A 17,483-nucleotide genomic window follows, 5' to 3' on the forward strand; every position below is an offset into this window, starting at 1 on the left:
ACGTGACACAGAAAGCATTTCCCAATTTAATTAAAGACATTACAAATATATTTCATTTGGAAAGTATTTTTGCAATGCAAGCTGTTTTATGCAACGGGACACGCTGGTTAATGCATGGCACACACGCGAAGAATATCAAAACACACAGGTCGTAATCGCATGTGCTTGTCTACTGTTTATAAGCATGGGGAAAAAAATAAAAATTCAGTGCCATTTCACTCTGTGAAGGTGGATGACCAGCGAAGCTGTGTATGTGGGTCCCTTAATGGCAAACTGTCTAGGGCCGTACGTCAAACGCCGTATGCACATACATGGAAGGCGAGGCGCGACCAGTCGCTCCTCCACGATGTTGAACCTCGGACGATGAGGCACTGGGGGCGGGGGGTATCCATGCCCTTGTATTGTTGCAGAACGCGGCACGACACGCACCTCATCGCACTCCGAGGGCAAACACTGTTTAACCGTAGCCAAAGCGAGCGCGCGTTGGTTGACGTCCCGAGTGCAGTAACGGTTCTGAGGTCGCTCGAAAACTGCAAGCGGTCACACACAACACAGGCCACATGAAATTGGTTCTCCGCGAATTCCGTGTGAAACCTAACCATTGATCCGGTGAAACCTTCCAAGTTTGCGTCATCGGGGCCACATGGACGGCTCGCATTTCAATCCGCCTCGCGGTCTTGGCGGGCAGCACGCTTAGGGACGGCCACCACGGAAGAGCAGAAGGAAAGATACAGAAGTGGTTGGAACGTCGACTAAGACTAAGAGAGGGCGGTGCGAACGTAGACATGGCCGACGCGGGTGAAAGTGCAGTATTTATTTTTATCATCTTAATAGCTGATACGATTTGTATTTGGACCTGAGATATTAAACCTATTTTTGCTGTTTGGCTTAGAGCTTAAAGCATGCATCGCCTCCGCCGCGGGTCGGCCGGGTAATGCACAATCTTCGGGATCGGTCCACGTATGAGGTGAAATTGAATGTCCATCTTAGACTGAAGACTGTCCAAGACTGAAGCAATCTGCGTATTAAAGTCATTCACTGTAGTGTGTGTGGTGTCTCTTAGTATATTCGTAGGCCTTGAAATCGCAGAACGTAGGATTTCCATGTACTCATCGCTATCTTTCATGTTGTGATGTATCGACATTAGTTCGATACTGTCATACACAGTATGTTCCAATGCTTCATGAATTACATTGTATGTTTGCTTTAGGTGTATATGTGCAAGAGCTGTTCTCTACCATTTCGAGGTGGAAACAAAGTTACGGGAGTAGTTTCCGGCACTGAGCCAGGAAAGTGCATTGAATCGGCACTTGGTTCTGCCATTCTTCAAGCACGTATGTGTATGTGCGTTCGTTTGACAAGGTAGTCTTTGCAGAAAACCTAGTGTCGTACGATATTAACTGTTCAACCATATTAACTGTTCATCGTTCGACGAACGGTGGTTTCTGATATTTTGGACCTAAATGTTCGTTAGGCGCGTCATTCAACCACAGAACAAAGGACAATTGCACTTCCACAATGCTGGAACTGTACGCGTTTGGAGTACTCTTCACATAGTACTTTACAAACGGAGTTATCTGCTTGTTCACGAGTATCGACGTGGCTCTCACTTCGTTGTCAATGTACAGCGCAGAGGTTATAGAAGCTTCGCGCTGACCATTCACATTTGGCAGTAATGATCAATTCAGTTATGGGCTTCATCATTTCGCCACGATTGATTTTAAAGTTTTTGCAGTAATTCATGGAGCCCAGTCCAATGGATTTCTGAAGCTGGCAAAGTCCCGAAACACTGTGGGTTTACCTAATGGATGAATCATCGCGAAGACCTCTTGTTTGCGTCTATGCCAGTAGGTAACCCTATTTTTTTATGCCATACATGAATGCCAGGTCATGGTACGCAGTATTCTCCACGAACTCCTTGTCCTGAAGCTGTGCTCTTGTAATGGCTTTCGTTGTCTCAGCGCTTCGAAACATCATAGCCATAGAAGAAGCAATATTGCATCGTGCCACCTTCAACGCCATGTAAGAACGTGACGAGGTGTTGTGCCTCTTCGATCTCGACGCCGACATTCGCTGTATGCCATTGTCGCAGTAGTCGGTTTGGCTTAATTGATCTTACCAGCTGGGCTTGTGCGAGATATGTTTGCGAGAATGAGAGCTCCTCAGCATCTCCATCAAAGGTAATATTTATTAGTTGCATACCTTCTCCGGGCGCATTCCTTCAAGAGCGGTTGCTATGCTGAATCTCACACCGTGCTCTATTCTTTTTCCTTCTATTTCGGAATTTCGTACCCAGATTACTTTAATTCCCTTGATATTACTTTTGCCCCAGTCAAACGGATCCTCTGGTGTTTGAATCTAGTGGTAGGTATGGTCGCTGCCAGCTTGATTTTGTTGCCAGACGTCTTATGGTGCCGCCGACACCATCGCATGCACTTTTGCCATGTGAAATGGCGAAGAGATTCCATTCTGCCGATATATCATGTTCTTCCTCGTCGTAGCAAAGATTCAAACAGCTCTTTTTGTTCTGATATAGTGCTGAAGCTCCATCGGATACATCATGAATTTTTATTGCGATAGGAAGTATATGCAGAATCCAAGCGCTATTCCGGCGTGGGCGTGCCGTGAGGTTCCGTATTACCGTAATAAAGTACAAGGAAGATAACACTCGCCGCGCGCCCTACGCTGTATGTACGAGTAAACGCGGGCCAGCGGAGCCGACGATCGGGGGGCTGCTCAGTCTGGCCCGCGAAAGAGACATAAAAGCGGGGAGCAAGCGCGTCGTCTTCCGACGTGCGTGAAAGACCATGGTTCAGGGGGCAGCGGCGTTCTACTCCGGCTGCAACTTAGCATGTGGCGCCTGCGCGCGGTCGCGCGGCCCCATTTTGAGAGCGATCTGCGTTGAGGGCACAGTCGAGCTCTTGAAAGTGTTGCGCTGGTGCGGTTCTTTTGATGTCAATCAGTGCTGAAAATGTCTGTGCCGTCCACGACTGTGCTACTTTTTGGCGTGAACGTTGTGGTCGAGATACTTTGCCAAACTTTTCGTTTTGGTCATTTTCGCCTCGATTGGAAGAATCGTCGCTGCTTCCGACCAGTAGAGATTCTGGCTGGAATTTCTTCGCTTCGTCGCCCGAGTGCGTGCTGTGTATTCTCGGCGTCCACTTTGAGTTAACGTGATAAACACCACAAATGTCAGTTCGCTCGCTGCTGCTGCCGCGTTTCCTCACGCCAGCGTGTTGACGGCGTTTCTGCAGTCATCGAGTGAGAGGTGTTCATGTTTGCTCGTGCGCGCGTGACACCATGCTTGTGAATTTAGTTAGGGTACCTAAGTTTACAACCATATACAGCCGATAAAACTACTATGGTTACTTCGTGTAGATGTCCAGTAATTTTTTATCGCAATCGATGCTTCGCCTTTCGGGCAGAACTGCGGCCTTTTTTTTTTACTTCAGGCAGATCTTGTTTTACTTCGTGCAGTGCACTCTGTAATATGTACTGCGACTGTATCATGTTCCAAACAGTCAGAAACAGCAGCGAGACACCGCGCAGGTTCCTCTCCAAGTTTGCTTTGCTCATTGCGAAAATAGAGGTCCATGGAGTGTATTGCGGCGTGTGTACCTGTTAACCCATCGTTACGATTGTGGTCCGTCCTGAAGTATAAAACTAGTTTTCCATGAAGTCTAACACTATGATGACCTCGTGTTCACCCGTGTTACGGGTATTTAAAGCAGCGTGCTTCCTGCTTACTGATGCAATGGTGGATCGTAAGATACTTCAACGTTTATGTGAACTTCTCAGAAAATTCTTCTGGCATCACAACAATGGTTTCCAGTCTGCAGCGGACTCCACTTATTATTGCGTGACATTATGTTCTCTATGCCCTCAGTGACATGGGCAAGACTGTTGAAGCAGCTTCTGAGCGTTATTTGTTACAGGGCAGAATGCGCGTTTGCCGAAAATGCAATCTTGGGTACCAAGTCGACATCAAAGTGTATCCAAGAGCTCTTCAGTTGTCTCCTTCAGACCACTGTAATGACGGATTAGTTTAAAGTTCTGATGACTCATGCACACACACACTTCGTGTGTACCGCTTCCAATAGGCAAAACAGTGCGGAGGACGCAAAGTGGCGAACGTTCAGAAGACACATTTTATATCGTCATGCATTTCCTTCATGTTCATCAATGGTTGCCTAACAAGTACGAGATATTGCACTAAAGACACACACAGCGTATCTACAATTTGATTTGATTATTTGTAATTAATAGCGTTTAGATATTACGTATCATACTCTTTTGAATTCCGTGTTGCAACTCACTTTTTACTGTCATATTCTGCGCGTGTATTATTTTAACTCTAATTCTTCATCTGTTCACATGTTCATTGCAGTCAACATCGCGGCCGCTTGTGTGAACTTGTTTGTGGCTTTGCTTATAAACTCATTGTAGTGCGACTTGCCTTTGCCTTTTATGTTTACACTTTCGTGGATGTATAGGTATGTGTGCTGTGGATTTCTGGCTCCGTGGTGCCGTTTCTTTGCCTTTTCCTACTACATATTTCTTTATATATGTTATTTCTGCAGTGAGAACAGGAGTAGCCGTCACCGTTATAGGGTGACTTCCTTTTTCAACGTTTGACGTTCTTTTCTTTTCAATACAATAAAAACACAGTCGCTTTTCGCGGCCTTTCAAATTGTCCCTTTGCCCTCGTAGGCACTAGGACAATGAGTCATCCTCGTAGAATGCTCTGATCGATCACTTCACTTTCTTTAATCTAAGCCACCACGCCTTCTTTACGGCGTGCCTAGAATTCCACTATGAGCCTTGACTTTCATTGCCTCGCAAGCTTGTTCCGATGCGCCAAAGAACGCCATTATTTTTTTTTTCACGAGACCAAGATTGTTGGTTAAAGTTAATTATGATGTGTTTTTTTCGGCTTTGTTCTTGGTAAAACTTTTTTTTCGGGTTTTGCATCAAGCAGACAATCATTCAGAAGGTTCAGCGCCGGTTGTGTTTGTCAGAGGTAGATGGTTGCCACAGTTCCGGCGACGCAGCCGTTATTCCCTTTGCGCTCTCTCGCAAGGTTAATGCTTTAGTTTTTCCATTTCATGCTGCTGCCAACAGCCCTTCGAAGGCATCTTTTTCTGCTGCAGTGGCACCAGAATTAGGCTCATGAGCACTTTCACTACCTCCGCGCAAAGCGTCCTGATCTTGTTCCGGTAGCGCCAAGTTCGCCATTTCTTTAGTACTTTATAACTGCCGCTTGCAAGCTTCACAAATTCGATTTCCTGGAACTGGGCTGGGCATCAACAACGGCCAGCGAAATAGCTGTCAACCCCCGGCAGTGTTTCGGGTGTCCGAAAGATGGGTCCAAGCACAACTTCGAAGTTATTTTAAAAGTGTGTCGGTGAAGGTAATGTTGCTTCTGGTGCCTACCAATTGTCGCGTTGTCATCCAGGATTCGCTTTGAGCGTAGCCCAAGAAGACGCCGAACTAGGTCGGTGAAACGACGCGATTTTTAGTTGCTGCTCGCTGCAATGAGTCGATTTGTGGAAATTCTGTGGTCCGAAAAAGCATGGATGAAGTTCGCTTCCTCATGAACCTGAAAGCATGGCAGGTTTTTAATAAGCGCGATGTTGCAGGACGCACTAATTTCATACCTGCAAGCATCCAGAAACAAGCCCGTCTTAGTTGCACTGGAATGTGTTGGTCTGATTGTCTAACATTTTGACTTTTCTGACATGCTTCACAACGTGCCGCACTGTAATGAGGTGTATAAAACTGCACAGTATGTTCATGAAAGCATCACGCAATTGATGTAGTACGCATCGTAGGAGATTGCCCCTTCAAATATGTCTCGTGGAAAAATTTATTCAATTCAGGCGGCCTACCTTAATTGCGCTGATTCAGTTCAGTTCACTTCCAACACAATGTTGCGAGTCCTACAGGCAAAAAAGTTGTCATAGAGAATTTGAGAGGACCTGGGGACCATACAGACAACAGGCAAAGTGATACATCTACAAAAGAACAATTTGAAAGGCTTTACATCACGGTATTTTGAAGTAGTGAAAACAATATACAATGCAAGAAGAAAATCAAATATAGAAATGGCAACCAGGAACATACAATGAAAACATAGAAACATGAAAAAATAAATGGGCACTTCTGAAATTTATTTGGGAATTCGCACGCTTTATTAGTGCGGGGATTTGATAAGCGAGGACAGGCCTTCCAAAATTTGTACGTGTTCTTGGTGTTATCCCTTCGTTACGCAGTGCATAACGTCCTGACGTTGTGTGTGCTGAATGTAACAGGTTATGTTTATGTATGTGCAGCAGGAGTTTGTAGTCACATATTTTACTCGCTTTGAGCAAATTGTGTTTAATAAACAAAAGAATAATTGGTATATCTTTGGGTTCACCATGATAATTCTCAAGAATCCTCAGCACTTTCTTCTGCAATACCTTCAGTTTGTTATAATTCGTGTGTGGGCACTAGTGTGCACTAGGATAAGCTAGTGTGCACTAGGATAAACGGGAGCAGAAGTGGGCATAATATATCGCTTTCTTTAGCTGCAGAGGAATTAGATCTGATAATTTGAATAATAAACCAATTGGTCTACTTAGTTCTGAGGTTAGCTTGTTTCGGTGTGTATTCCATGGCATACGTTCTTGAAACCACACACCTAGAAATTTCTGACATTTTACGCGTGCTATGGCGGTGTCCTGGAATGTCAGCGTGAGTTCACTGTCACATGTTTTATTAGTGGGTTTCAACAAGACGTAGTCAATTTCTTTAGGTTCAGCGCTAATTTATTTTCATGAAGCCAACTATCAAGCTGCATTAGGTAGTGACTAATCGTGTTCTGAAGGTCATTAAGTGTACGCGCACAAAAAGATATATAGGTATCATCTGCGTAAATTACTAACTTTGGAGAGTTAGGTATATCAAATATATCGTTTATGTAAAGTATAAATGACAAGGGCCCTCGAATCGACCCAACAGGTACTCCTTGTTTTACTGTAGTAGTTGGGCAAATTACACCACCAATTTTTATACATTGTTTTCTGTGGGAAAGATAACTTTTTAAAAGTCCTAAGGCGACGCCACGAATGCCGTAATCGTGAAGTTTAACTAATAAAATCTCTTCGTTAAAACAATCAAATGCTTTCATAAGATCAATAAAGAGAGCGACGGTATAAAGCTTGTTTTCAATATCATCCATTATTTTGTCTTTAACATGTAATAACGCGAGCTCTGTTATTTTTTCCGAAAACCGTACTGTGCGTCATTTATTACGTGGTGCTTAGTTATAAAATTCACGAGGCGCGTGTTAATGACATTTTCAAAGATTTTGGATAGCACGGGCAGCACCGAGACTGGCATGTAAATATTGGGCATATGCGGGCAAGCTTAAGATCGGAGGACCTAATTCCAGTTTGCAGCATTCAATTAATTATGTGCGTTAGGGACAGAGGTATAACATACGCAACATATTTAATTGGTACGACACACAGGTCATCAATTCCTGATGTTATCGTATGTTAATGCTGGCACATATTCCTACCTTTATAGTTGGAAGACGTTGATGCTAGAAGCCATGGTACTGAAGCTCGGATTTTACATCCAATATGAAGGTATTGGACCGAGTCCTGTGCCTTGTTCTTTCTGATGTCCTTTCGTAGCAACTTGGTTTGTATGCATTCCGTTGAACGTCGCTCAAAGGGAGCCTTGTCAGCAGCCTTCTGTGTCTGTCGACTGATCACCCTACTCTGATCTGGCAAACACATGATCCTAAGGGTAAGCAAAAATTCCCGGAAAGATTGACGAAAGCCATTCTTTCGCCTTTGTTACAGCAGCGAAAGAGTGAGAAACAAAGCAACGATAAAAATTTCCATATGCAGCAGTTTTATATACTAGCCACCCCGTGTGTATTAAACAAAATTTACAAAATTTATTTTTAAATCACAAGCTAACATGTCGGTGGGCATATTGATCCATGTGACATAGTTTTATCTGCGGAGCCTTAACACTTGAATTGGCCTGAAACTCGAAAAAATAGTCATTTTTTGCCAAGACTGCACGGTATGTTCTCACAAATAAGTCTTAGTAGTTTTTAATTAGCTTGAACATACGCTAGAGCAACAGGCCAAAACAGAGAAAAATTATTGTAGACGAAAAATTGACGCAGTTTATGCAGGAAACCTCCGAAAGAGCAACTTTTTTCCTTTCTTTGCTCACCCGAATAAATGTGGAATAGTCTAAGAAGCATTCAACTTTGACGACAAATTAAATAAGAATGCCAGTAGAATGCCAATGCAAGAAAAAAGTTGGTCATGAATGAAAAAAAAAATTTACCACCGACCAATTTTTTTTTCGCAGAAACACCAAAGAGCGCTCACGTGATCAACATTTATTTTCGCCAAGAATGCTTTGGTGAAACCTCATTCACCAAATCGCCATCTAGACCGTTTTTAAAGGAGAGTCACTGATGTTTGCTTTAAAGATATGGGACGTTTCGCGCGGATTGACCACCACATGCAAGATATCTCATCATGGTAATTGCGATAGTGTTCTTCCATTTGTGGTGACCCGCCGGATACGACGCTTCTTATCGTGGCTTAGAGTGAATGTCTCCAGTCTGATCGAGCCAATTTCCGTCTGACGACATGCGCCGCCGTGGACGTGACCTTGTCCACGTGCAGCATCTCAATCCTCACCATTGCCTGCTACCTCCTTCGTCCTTTTATATTCCCGGGAAAGCGACCTCCTTTTTCTGCAGCGGCATTTACAAAGAAGACGATCGATCACCCGCCTAGAGGATCGCCAACCCTCGTCGCGAACTACTAATCGCTTATACTTAGTCAGGTGTCCCCTCGTTCCAACTCGTTCTCTCGTTCACTGCCTAATCACGCCACCACTAAACCTCGTCACACATGGATAATTCGTTCGCACGGTGCTGTGTGTTAGGGTTAGTGTGTTCTAGAATTTCGCTAATTATGATCAAAGATAGCTAGGAGAGGGCATGTATTTGAGTCCCTCATTTCCCGATATAACCTAAATAAATGTGAGGGAAGCCTGCACCACGAAAGGTATAGCAGGTTAATACTCAATTAAAGAAAGTCGCTGTTTCGCCCGAAAGGTAAAACACCGATTGCGATAGGGAATTAGTAGATAGCTGTACGAAATAATTTATTTATTTATTTAATAATACTGCAGGCCAATACTTTGGCCCAAGCAGGAGGGGCATGTCACAAACAAGAAAGCACAGAAAAGCGTATACAATGCAACATGAAATAAACATAATGCACATACACAATGCACATAATGAACATAATGAACAAGCACAAATGATAACGTCAACATCGCTATCTTGCACAAAAATGATTTTGCAATGCAGCCATGAAATCTTTAGACTGAAATACACTAATGGGAAGTGAATTCCAATCGTTCACCGTTCGAGGGAAAAAACTGTACTTGTAAGCGTTTGTTTTCGCGAAGATCGGTGCAAGCAAATACTCATGACTGTGTCGTGTTCTCCTCGTAGAAGGCCGACATATGGAAGCTGGTAGCGTCATATTATTTTTTCCAGAAAGAGTGTGATGTAGTAGTACAAGACGATTAATTTTTCTGCGTATTTCGAGTCTCTGTATTCTATTTTGTAACATTATTGAGGACGGCGAATCCTTCCTGGCATATTTCCCGTAAATAAATCTCACTGCTTTTCTCTGTACTCGCTCAACTTCTTTTGTGTCTTTCATGCTATGCGGGTCCCAGAGTTCGGAAGCATATTCTAACTTTGATCTCACTATTGCATTGTAGGGTAACATTTTAGTCCTTACAGGGGCGTTTTTAAGCTTTCTTTTTATGAACCACAATTTTTTTAGCGCAGCTGAGCAAACATCCGAGATATGAGTTGACCATGTAAGCTTATTGTTGAGGGTAACGCCAATAATAACGCCAAATGATAGTTTCGTCGGCCGTATCCACTTGTAAACATTCGCTTACTAACTAAATTATTGCGACTCAACGAGGACGTGGGAAAAACACACTAAGAAAGCGCTGTCTCTGTGTGTCTGTCGTTCAGTCGCGCTTACGCAATCTATCACGGATTCGAACAACCTAGCCCGACAACGTGGTTCAACTAAATTAACAAGCACGGTTCCATGCGCGCACAGGTCAACATGAACACATTTCACTCGATGAGCGCGGAAAAACTCGCTGTCAAAATGCTGGAGTGAGGAATCGCAGCAGCACCCATCGGATCAACATTCGTGGATCTCTCGCTTCAGCACGAACGAAACGTCAAACGCACAGCGCATACGAAGCTACCGGCACTACGCGCACTCTGCAAATATGGCAGATGGCTTTGAAGATAAGGCTCGCGCGCCGCGCTCTGGCCTCGTCGCAGATTGATTTCAAGACACGGCGCCTGCATGGCCGCGCCGTAAGCTACAGCCGCCGGAAAAAGCCTACGCTCCCTCGCCTCACCCCCAGCTAGCGCGCGACAGGACAGGGGGTGCATCCGGCCCGCCTTCCTCGCACGTGCCCATGAAGCCGCGTAGCCGGCTCACCCTCGCACGCTTTCATTCGTGCATACAGCACACACACCAAGGAAAATTGCACCCTTAAGGGTGTTTTTGGTGTCTGTAACTCACCCCCTTACACATTTAGAGAAGCGTGTTTTAGAGTACTAATGAACCCACGTGGCACAGGTATTTTAGACTATGCCCATAGCTCAAAAAACAACAGGCACAGCATGCGCATGTGTTTTTTCAGCTTGGGCCAAGTTGGAAGGTTTTGTGCCTTTGCGGAAAAAAGAGGGCAGGTCACTCAGGGAAAAAGCTGTGCTCTACAAAGCATTGCAACTGTTTTAGCCCCCGTGTCTCTTGGATGGTGTACAATCCACTATACTGTGGCAAAACGTATGATGGTTAGACTGGTGCCTGTCTTAAATAACAGGTTACACTACACAAACTTTAAAGAGCACACCATTGTCACTTCGTTAGTGCATTGTCGGTTATGCGGCTGTAACTTCGTATTGAAAGACGTCATAATCAGGATCACAGCCCAAAGCATGTGAAATCGACTTCCTTCGCAAAAACCAACATGAATTTTGAATTTCTTCCTCTCATGAATCTGCATGTACGCGAAATCAGTATTCTTGACAAGTTTGGCTTAAATGGGGTTGCGCATGCAGACGACATGTTTCTTGTATTTATTCCTTGCAGATAGCAAGGAAGAAAGTTCAGCTCTTCTCCTCCCTGCTTTTCTCAGTGTGTTCATCCCTTTCTTGTGACCATCATAAAGAACTTGAACGAACCTTCTAGCTTAATTTGTGTCCTACGTCTCATTATTGAACCTTTAGGTTAGGGCATGCCGAATTCAGTAAGGCCTCTTGAAAAGCCCGAAATTCCTCTCACAAGGGCAACAGAGTCAAGTTTTAACTATAAAATGTTTCGCAAGTATCATTTACGTTATCAATTCGAAGAAATTCAAAAATGTTATTATCTTATACTCTAATGTGACAAAAAAAATTCAGCATCTCATACAATAGTAAAAGCAGCACATGCATTTTTGCAAAACATCTCACTGCTTTTATAAACTCCCCAGTGGAACGAAAATTGAACATTGAGTTCATGCAGAAAGTTTGCAATCAACATAACAATGCACATTATTTCGATGTCTGCAACAGAAAGGAAAACATTTATTTGTTACCTTGAATTTCGTATGTTTATGATCCATTCCTATGCAAAAATTATGGCTTCACGTGATATGTATACAGGACTAATTCAATGCCGCGTAGTCACTCTCAATGAAAAAGCTTCCTTGCAAGTCAAGTTGCAAATGTGTGATTTTGCTGCTTCTCACGGCTATATATGGTATATGATTGAGTGTTATTGCGAATGCATGGGGTGATTATGTCCACAAAAATATAAACTGACTGCGCACATCAAATTGTATACTTAGAGTATTTTTATTTAAAGCAAGCAAGTAATTAAAGCACCACACCAAAATGTGAACTTGATATGTCTCCTTCCAATGCGACAGATATGAGCAGAAGCATAGGGAAGATTATTTGTAGTTTTTAATTAATTTAAACAAATGACAAGGTACTAACAATGGACGAGAAAACAACTTCAGCCGTTGGAAGCCGAGCTCACATCCTCTGCACTAGGCGTGCGTTGCACCACCTATTGTGCTACGGTGGCGGCTCTTCCTGCGTCCAAGAATAGACCAAGGGAATACTACTGAGAAATAACGCCATTTTGCATCTTAGCACAATTTGTGCAGTTTTCTGATGTAATCGTGAAAGAAATCAAGTGAACCTAAGACAACAGTTATACTTATTTCCTTAACTGCAGTGGTACTCATGGACCAAATCTTTGATTCCAGTGTTGGAAGCATAGGCAAGTCTGAGCAAGACAAATTTGTTCCAAGATCATCCAGATGTTGTTGAACACAGTATGAAAACAAAATACAGCCTCAGTCAAGTGCAACATTTTCAAAGGGGCTCTATTGAAGTGCTACAAGAATAAGGGCCAAGTGCATGTTGTTATTTTCTTGTTATACCAGACTGAACTTCCAACTTTTGCTCAGTTTGACTAGCGTAATTCGAAATTTCCACACCAAGTCCCGCTTACAATTAAAAGCAGTCCATTGTGCAGACATCCATAGTACGCTTCTAGCGCCTTGCCCCAGACATTTTGACGACCAGGTCCAGAAGAGGCATCAGGTCCTTTTTCTTGACACCGAAGGCATCACTTAGGGCTAGGCTGATCATCTGTCGGAACTCCTGCTCCATTTCTTTCTTTCCATTTTTCTTAATTAGAAAATAAAATCCTGAAGAAGCTGTTAAGAATGAGGCACCGTATATACAGAAACATTATATCTGTTAATGCTTATACAGTAAAACAGTCACTAATAGAGATTTTGCGAAAGATAAAAATGTACATATTGAATAGACACAAAAGAAAACACATTAGATACAAGTCTTCCGAAATGGAGATGCACTTCTCTCAACCGAGCACACTCAAGAATATTTCAGTGCCCTATCTTCAGCAATATTTCAGCAACACTATTATTCATCAGAAGTAGTCAGCAATGCAAGTCGAAACTTAAACGTCGCTTTTTTCAGTGGAATGGCCTTCAAAATTGCCTGCCGCTACAGTGGGTGAAACCGCGAAAACTGCTTGCTGGGGCCGTATTCTGTAGCGGTTCCTTTGGGAACCGGTTCCCTTTGGCTGTTACGTCTGGATTATGTCACTCGGAGAAAGAGTGGAACGGGGCGGCGTGAGGGGAACCAATCAACGAGCGGCGGTCTGCCGGAAGATCACGTCATCATTTTTGTTTGTACTTAGGGGACGGTATAGCAATTGAAGGATGTTGCTGGTTTGATAAAAAAACATTGGTTTGTATAGAACACTTGCAAATATATTTTCAGTAATAAATGTGAGCTTGCGGCGCAGACCGCTACTGGGAGTTGTAATTTTATTTGTGTTGTTTTCTTATTTAGTCGCTAGGTGGTGTGCCATACGTTATGCAAACAAGTTGCCTCGCTTTGTTTGCGTTTTGGACTTGCCAGTTTGCGCGCCGAATCCGAAACTGGGTCCTCATGTTTGAGCGAGGCCGCGCGATATACTCGTGTCATTTGTTGAAGAGCACCCCTACCTTGCGAAGGCGTCGTGTGTGCTGGGTCAACAGCTGACGGCGGCGCGCAAGGAGGAGCTCTGGCAGCCAGTGACTGCCTTGCTGAATGCTGAGGGCCCGGCAGTGAAAACTGCAGCCCAATGGCGCGGCGCGTGGAAGAAAGATGTGTATAACGCCCGCCGTGATGCAGCCGCCTTGCACGCCGAAAGCAGGTAAGCACACTCGTTGACGGAGCTTTTGCGCACCATATTCTAACAAACGTGTTAATCACAGAGGAACCGGAGGAGGCAGCCTGCCTGGACCGCGAGGGCGCGTCCTCTCCCTAGTTGGAAGGGCGAGCGCCATCGGAGTCTGCCCGCCGTTCTTCGAGCCCGACGAAGAGGTGAACATCAGCGCATGGCTTTCAATAGGTCAACGCCAAGTCGACTCGCTGTCGCGATTTATGGCAACACACACGCTTTTAATTTTTCAACTTTGCCCCGTGCGGTCCGTTTATGGAACGCACTACCAGATACCATTGCATGCCAATATAAACACACTGCATTTCGCAATCTGCTAAACGATCAATATGCCGTTTCAACCGTCTAAACACGTCATGTCTTTTGTAATTTTCTTGCATTTTTTCTACAAGTTAAAGAATTTCAGTGGTCCCAATTTCTTTACAATACTTACTACTGTATAACATGCAAAAACGTTTACAATGTTATTATGCTATTATGTTGTTGTTTACCATTTATTGTTATTGCTCTACATATTGTATTTGCTAATGTAATAATTTTCCATGTTCTGTGCGTACTCCTTTCATTATGCTGATGTTTATTTCTTTCCCGATTCCATACTAATATGTTACCGTATTTCCCCATTTACACTATACCTTCTCGAAGGCCTGTAAGGTACATGTAAATAAATAAATAAATATTTACAATGTTTGCAGATGACTCTATAGTATATAGGGTCATCAACAGCGAATCTGACCAACAAGCACTACAACACGATTTGGATTTGATTGCCATATGGTGTGAAAAATGGAAAATGTCACTGAATGAGAAAAAGAGTGTCCACGTTACCTTTACCGGGAAGAGCTCATACGACAGCAATCGTAACACTATAAATAATTCTACTCTTGAACAAGTGTCAGAATATAAATACTTAGATGTATTTTTTTCTGCTGATATAAGACACGTTACTCATGTTAGGAACAAGGCTGTCGGAGCATTAGATTTTTTGAAACGTAACTTTAGTAGCTTGCCACAGAAACTTAGGGAGCAACTGTATTTCACACATGTGCGCAGTACACTGGAGTATGCGTGTGTTTGCTGGGATCCATATGCTACAGAACTTGTAGATAAACTAGAAAAAGTGCAGAACAGGGCAGTTCGGTTTGTCCTTGGCAATTATGACAGGATGCTTAGCGTGACAGAAAGCAAAAAAGCATTAAATTGGCATCTTCTTGAACACCGTCGCCGAAATCTCAGATTAAAATTTCTTCATAACATATACCACTCTAATACGGGGATAGCCAGGTAATTGTATTTTCAGCCGCCCACATATGTTTCTAAAAGGCGAGATTACAAATTAAAAATATGTGAGATTCCTTTTGACCCCCTATTGCATGAATTATGAAAGTCATTTTTTCAGCTTTCATTATTGATTGAATGAACAAACATGACTGTAATAATAAAGATAAAGCTTTGTGCCAAATATGGCACACCATGAAGATGGCTGAGCGCTCTTGCTGCCATGGGCGGAAAACAAAGCTTCACGGACGGTGGCCTTTTAATGTGATGTGGGGAATGAAATGAAACAGTTGTTTGCTGCGTTCAGGCACAGATGAATGTTTCACTTCCTCTATCTTACCAACGACTTGTTTGTGCAAGGTGGCCGCTTACATCTTTGTTTCTTCTCGTCAAATTCTGGCCAGTGGCTGACTTGGTCAGATCGGTCGTCTTTGGGTGGCATTGCGGCCGCTGGTCTCTGTGCTTTCTTGACTTGAACATGGAATTCGATGTCCTGACTAGAAGTCCTTCCTGGTCGCTAGTTGGGTAGGCACTTGTTATGCGAGGTAAGGCATTCTGCAGTTTTTGCTTTTAAATGAGCCAGCGGTAGTACTTGTCTCCTCCTAAGCTACTCCTGCACCCTCCTGTACAATACCCATGCTCTTAGTACCGATAAGTCTAGCATAGGCGTAAAAATTCTAAAGTGCCATTTCTTCGACATCTGATATGTATGCAGTAAAGTCCAAACAGAGAGTCCAGCAGGTCGACACCACCCATGTGCCTGTTATGGACCTTTACTACGCTGGGGCAATCAATTTCGCGAAACACCTTGGCGGAGGTAAACCAGCGCTGAGTCTTTTGGACTGGATCTCTCCCAACAAAGCTCGACAGAAATGTCACGGCGCGGTTGTCGTATCAACGCACACACGATAACTCTACGTCATCTATCGCGCTTGTGAGTGCCTCTGAAGCACCACTTCCTTTACATTTCAGTTCCTTTTCACTTTTCAGGCGGCTGTTTGGTAGACAATTCGCCCTCACCGTACCGATCGTCAAAATTACATCTTGTGATAGTGACCTGCAGCTTCAGGCTATTGAACAGATGGCAGCACGTTACCATATTTTGTATTTCAAGTTCATACTGTGCCAAATATGGCACACATCGATTTCGGTTTCTCTGCTGTAGTTGCAGGCAAAATTGAGAAAACTAGTAACTGCCTTGAATTGGCGAGGCCAAAAAATATGCCAAAATAATTTTTCTACGTTTCTGCGGTCGAACTTTTCAGAGAAAAAAAAAACAATTGCTCGTGTTTGCCCCCTCAGAGTTTCTCGTTGCATCCCAAAATCTACTTCACCTCTGTTTTGCGTATCACTCAAGAGATGGCAGCACTTGCCCATAATAAGTGCGCATAACTAGGAGATTTACTCTGACGGTATCACATTCTCAACTGGGAATCTCACACACGCGAAAAAGAATGGTAACCGGTATGTGCCAAATATGGGACGCCATGCAATAGAGGGTTAAAAGCGACGCTTTCCGCTACTCTTTCTATGTTCGTACTATAAGAGACTGGAATACTCTACCACCTGACACTGTCTGTATTTGTTCAAGTGATGATTTATTCCATGCTTTATGAGTGTAATTCTGAGTGTTCATTTATATGAGTTGTACCCTCCCTGCTGTAATGCCTGAATGGCGAAGCAGGTACCCAATGAATAAAATAAATAAAGAAATGTTTCATTGTCATGATTTTGTTTATATTGTTGCACCTTGTTAAGCAGCAATTACGAGCATTATGTGAAATCATGTGTGCAAGAAATGCAATGTTGAAGCAACTCTTGAGTTTAAACAAAGCAGTAGTAAGCATGAGTGTCTGCTATTTAAAGAAATCCTGCTCCAATAAGTGCTTGACATGTCTCGTTTGTTGCTATACGTTTCAATATGTGCTATACAGATTGCTGACGACATTTCAGTTGCTGTGTAACTCATGCTGCTCTTGCGTGTCACACATGAACAGACATCTTCAGCTTTGGAACAATGCATACTGCACAGTAAAATAGGCATTGCAAAGCAATATTCAACAATGCAAGATTGGTTGCCATTCACCTTAGAAATAACCTTTATTTAAAGAAAATTCCCTGGCGAGACAATATTCAAAAGCACAGTGAACAAAGCAAAGGAGTAACATAATGGCACATGGTTATTTGTCACTGCATGTGTATCTGTCATGCTCAACATAGACAAATCATGTGCTTTTCACTACTGCAGTATGCAGCATACTATGATTAGCCACATGTGAGCACACGCAATGTGTTATGTTGAAGTGCACGGCCTATTTA

At 43.3% G+C, this 17,483-nt stretch overlaps 1 pseudogene; it reads left to right on the plus strand.

Annotated features, from left to right (window-relative positions):
* Nucleotides 1–785: 785 nt before the first annotated feature.
* Nucleotides 786–965, plus strand: LOC126519340 (U2 spliceosomal RNA; annotated as a pseudogene).
* The last annotated feature ends 16,518 nt before the right edge of the window (nt 966–17,483 follow it).

Source organism: Dermacentor andersoni, chromosome 10 (genome assembly GCF_023375885.2).
Source record: "Dermacentor andersoni chromosome 10, qqDerAnde1_hic_scaffold, whole genome shotgun sequence".
Lineage (NCBI taxonomy): Eukaryota > Metazoa > Arthropoda > Arachnida > Ixodida > Ixodidae > Dermacentor > Dermacentor andersoni.